We start from the raw sequence: 4976 nt of genomic DNA on the forward strand, positions 1-4976 counted from the left end.
GCATGTAACTGGAACTGTGGGGCATGTAACTGGAACTGTGGGGCATGTATCTGGCAGTGTGGAGCAATGTAACTGGCACTGTGGGGCAATGTAACTGGCACTGTGGGGCATGTAACTGGCACTGTGGGGCAATGTAACTGGCACTGTGGGGCATGTATCTGGCACTGTGCGGCATGTATCTGGCACTGTGGGGCATTGCAACTGGCACTGTGGGGCATGTATCTGGCACTGTGGGGCATTGTAACTGGCACTGTGGGGCATGTTACTGGCACTGTGGGGCATGTTACTGGCACTGTGGGGCATGTATCTGGCACTGTGGGGCACTGTAACTGGCACTGTGGGGCAATGTAACTGGTACTGTGGGGCATGTATCTGGCACTGTGGGGCCACTCTTCATCTTGCCCTGGGCTCCGAAAACCCTAGTTACGCCTCTGACAGGGACAAAGGTACACTGCACACACTGCATCTCTTATGGATTGGACTGGGCCAATAGCTCACTGGTACACCTAGTACAGGGGTCCAGGGGTATTCCTTTGCCTATTGAAATCAGAGATACATGCAGACCCCCGTGTTTTGGTTCTAAATCATCGTCATATTTTGGTTCAGTTTTCTTTTTGGTTTTGGATCTGGGTTTCCATAAAAACAGCTAAAATCAGGTCACTTGGGACAGTTTTTGTTCCTATAGTATTATTAACATCAATAAAATTTCTAGTCATTGCCCGGCCACCTCACCATACACTCTCCTGAGCGAAACCGCATCTGAGGTAGGGACTAGTGCGGCTCCATCGCAAACGTACACTCCCGGCGGGACTAGGCGATCTGGCGCCTAGCCCCGCTACGGGAGTGCACAGAGATGTTCCCATTGTAGTGAATGGGGCAGACTTGCACGTGGCCCAGACGCTGCGATGGGCGACGGAGCAACGATTAGTGTGGCTCCATCTGTACATTTCAAAACCCCAGATTCGCTTTTTAGATCCGAGCTCCAAACTCAAAGGGAAGTTCCGACTCAGGATTGGGTCCACTCAGATCCCCGAAGGTTGGGTGTGTTCGGTCTTTAACAAAAAACTTATCTCTAAAAAACTCCTGAGGGGTGAATAAATTAGTGATGTGCACCGGACATTTTTCGGGTTTTGTGTTTTGGTTTTGGATTTCGGTTCCGCGGCCGTGTTTTGGATTCGGACGCGTTTTGGCAAAACCTCACCGAAAGTTTTTTGTCGGATTCGGGTGTGTTTTGGATTCGGGTGTTTTTTTCAAATAACCCTAAAAAACAGCTTAAATCATAGAATTTGGGGGTCATTTTGATCCCATAGTATTATTAACCTCAATTACCATAATTTCCACTCATTTCCAGTCTATTCTGAACACCTCACACCTCACATTATTATTTTTAGTCCTACAATTTGCACCGAGGTCGCTGGATGGCTAAGCTAAGCGACACAAGTGGCCGACACAAACACCTGGCCCATCTAGGAGTGGCACTGCAGTGTCAATCAAGACAGGATGGCACTTCAAAAAAATTGTCCCCAAACAGCACATGATGCAAAGAAAAAAAGAGGCGCACCAAGGTGGCTGTGTGACAAAGCTAAGCGACACAAGTGGCCGACACAAACACCTGGCCCATCTAGGAGTGGCACTGCAGTGTCAATCAAGACAGGATGGCACTTCCAAAAAATTGTCCCCAAACAGCACATGATGCAAAGAAAAAAAGAGGCGCACCCAGGTCGCTGGATGGCTAAGCTAAGCGACACAAGTGGCCGACACAAACACCTGGCCGATCTAGGAGTGGCACTGCAGTGTCAATCAAGACAGGATGGCACTTCCAAAAAATTGTCCCCAAACAGCACATGATGCAAAGAAAAAAAGAGGCGCACCAAGGTGGCTGTTTGACTAAGCTAAGCGACACAAGTGGCCGACACAAACACCTGGCCCATCTAGGAGTGGCACTGCAGTGTCAGGCAGGATGGCACTTCAAAAAAATAGTCCCCAAACAGCACATGATGCAAAGAAAAAAAGAGGCGCACCAAGGTCGCTGTGTGACTAAGCTAAGCGACACAAGTGGCCGACACAAACACCTGGCCCATCTAGGAGTGGCACTGCAGTGTCAGGCAGGATGGCACTTCAAAAAAATAGTCCCCAAACAGCACATGATGCAAAGAAAAAAAGAGGCGCACCAAGGTCGCTGTGTGACTAAGCTAAGCGACACAAGTGGCCGACACAAACACCTGGCCCATCTAGGAGTGGCACTGCAGTGTCAGACAGGATGGCACTTCCAAAAAATTGTCCCCAAACAGCACATGATGCAAAGAAAAAAAGAGGCGCACCCAGGTCGCTGGATGGCTAAGCTAAGCGACACAAGTGGCCGACACAAACACCTGGCCGATCTAGGAGTGGCACTGCAGTGTCAATCAAGACAGGATGGCACTTCCAAAAAATTGTCCCCAAACAGCACATGATGCAAAGAAAAAAAGAGGCGCACCAAGGTGGCTGTTTGACTAAGCTAAGCGACACAAGTGGCCGACACAAACACCTGGCCCATCTAGGAGTGGCACTGCAGTGTCAGGCAGGATGGCACTTCAAAAAAATAGTCCCCAAACAGCACATGATGCAAAGAAAAAAAGAGGCGCACCAAGGTCGCTGTGTGACTAAGCTAAGCGACACAAGTGGCCGACACAAACACCTGGCCCATCTAGGAGTGGCACTGCAGTGTCAGGCAGGATGGCACTTCAAAAAAATAGTCCCCAAACAGCACATGATGCAAAGAAAAAAAGAGGTGCACCAAGGTCGCTGTGTGACTAAGCTAAGCGACACAAGTGGCCGACACAAACACCTGGCCCATCTAGGAGTGGCACTGCAGTGTCAGGCAGGATGGCACTTCAAAAAAAATAGTCCCCAAACAGCACATGATGCAAAGAAAAAAAGAGGTGCACCACAGGTATAGAATGTAGATGGATAGTATACTTAATGGATGACGACACAGAGGTAGGTACAGCAGTGGCCTACCGTACTGCTATATATAGTATACTGGTGGTCACTGTGTCAGCAAACTGCAAAACTAAAATGCACCACAGGTATAGAATGTAGATGGATAGTATACTTAATGGATAACGACACAGAGGTAGGTACAGCAGTGGCCTACCGTACTGCTATATATAGTATACTGGTGGTCACTGTGTCAGCAAACTGCAAAACTAAAATGCACCACAGGTATAGAATTTAGATGGATAGTATACTTAATGGATGACGACACAGAGGTAGGTACAGCAGTGGCCTACCGTACTGCTATATATAGTATACTGGTGGTCACTGTGTCAGCAAACTGCAAAACTAAAATGCACCACAGGTATAGAATGTAGATGGATAGTATACTTAATGGATAACGACACAGAGGTAGGTACAGCAGTGGCCTACCGTACTGCTATATATAGTATACTGGTGGTCACTGTGTCAGCAAACTGCAAAACTAAAATGCACCACAGGTATAGAATGTAGATGGATAGTATACTTAATGGATGACGACACAGAGGTAGGTACAGCAGTGCCCTACCGTACTGCTTTATATAGTATACTGGTGGTCACTGTGTCAGCAAACTGCAAAACTAAAATGCACCACAGGTATAGAATGTAGATGGATAGTATACTTAATGGATGACGACACAGAGGTAGGTACAGCAGTGGCCTACCGTACTGCTATATATAGTATACTGGTTGTCACTGTGTCAGCAAACTGCAAAACTAAAATGCACCACAGGTATAGAATGTTGATGGATAGTATACTTAATGGATGATGACACAGAGGAAGGTACAGCAGTGGCCTACCGTACTGCTATATATAGTATACTGGTGGTCACTGTGTCAGCAAACTGCAAAACTAAAATGCACCACAGGTATAGAATGTAGATGGATAGTATACTTAATGGATGACGACACAGAGGTAGGTACAGCAGTGGCCTACCGTACTGCTATATATAGTATACTGGTGGTCACTGTGTCAGCAAACTGCAAAACTAAAATGCACCACAGGTATAGAATGTAGATGGATAGTATACTTAATGGATAACGACACAGAGGTAGGTACAGCAGTGGCCTACCGTACTGCTATATATAGTATACTGGTGGTCACTGTGTCAGCAAACTGCAAAACTAAAATGCACCACAGGTATAGAATTTAGATGGATAGTATACTTAATGGATGACGACACAGAGGTAGGTACAGCAGTGGCCTACCGTACTGCTATATATAGTATACTGGTGGTCACTGTGTCAGCAAACTGCAAAACTAAAATGCACCACAGGTATAGAATGTAGATGGATAGTATACTTAATGGAGGACGACACAGAGGTAGGTACAGCAGTGGCCTACCGTACTGCTATATATAGTATACTGGTGGTCACTGTGTCAGCAAACTGCAAAACTAAAATGCACCACAGGTATAGAATGTAGATGGATAGTATACTTAATGGATGACGACACAGAGGTAGGTACAGCAGTGGCCTACCGTACTGCTTTATATAGTATACTGGTGGTCACTGTGTCAGCAAACTGCAAAACTAAAATGCACCACAGGTATAGAATGTAGATGGATAGTATACTTAATGGATGACGACACAGAGTTAGGTACAGCAGTGGCCTACCGTACTGCTATATATAGTATACTGGTGGTCACTGTGTCAGCAAACTGCAAAACTAAAATGCACCACAGGTATAGAATGTAGATGGATAGTATACTTAATGGATGACGACACAGAGGTAGGTGCAGCAGTGGCCTACCGTACTGCTATATATAGTATACTGTGGTCACTGTGTCAGCAAACTGCAAAACTAAAATGCACCACAGGTATAGAATGTAGATGGATAGTATACTTAATGGATGATGACACAGAGGTAGGTACAGCAGTGGCCTACCGTTCTGCTATATATAGTATACTGGTGGTCACTGTGTCAGCAAACTGCAAAACTAAAATGCACCACAGGTATA

Source organism: Pseudophryne corroboree, chromosome 3 (assembly GCF_028390025.1).
Source record: "Pseudophryne corroboree isolate aPseCor3 chromosome 3, aPseCor3.hap2, whole genome shotgun sequence".
Taxonomy (NCBI): Eukaryota; Metazoa; Chordata; class Amphibia; order Anura; family Myobatrachidae; genus Pseudophryne; species Pseudophryne corroboree.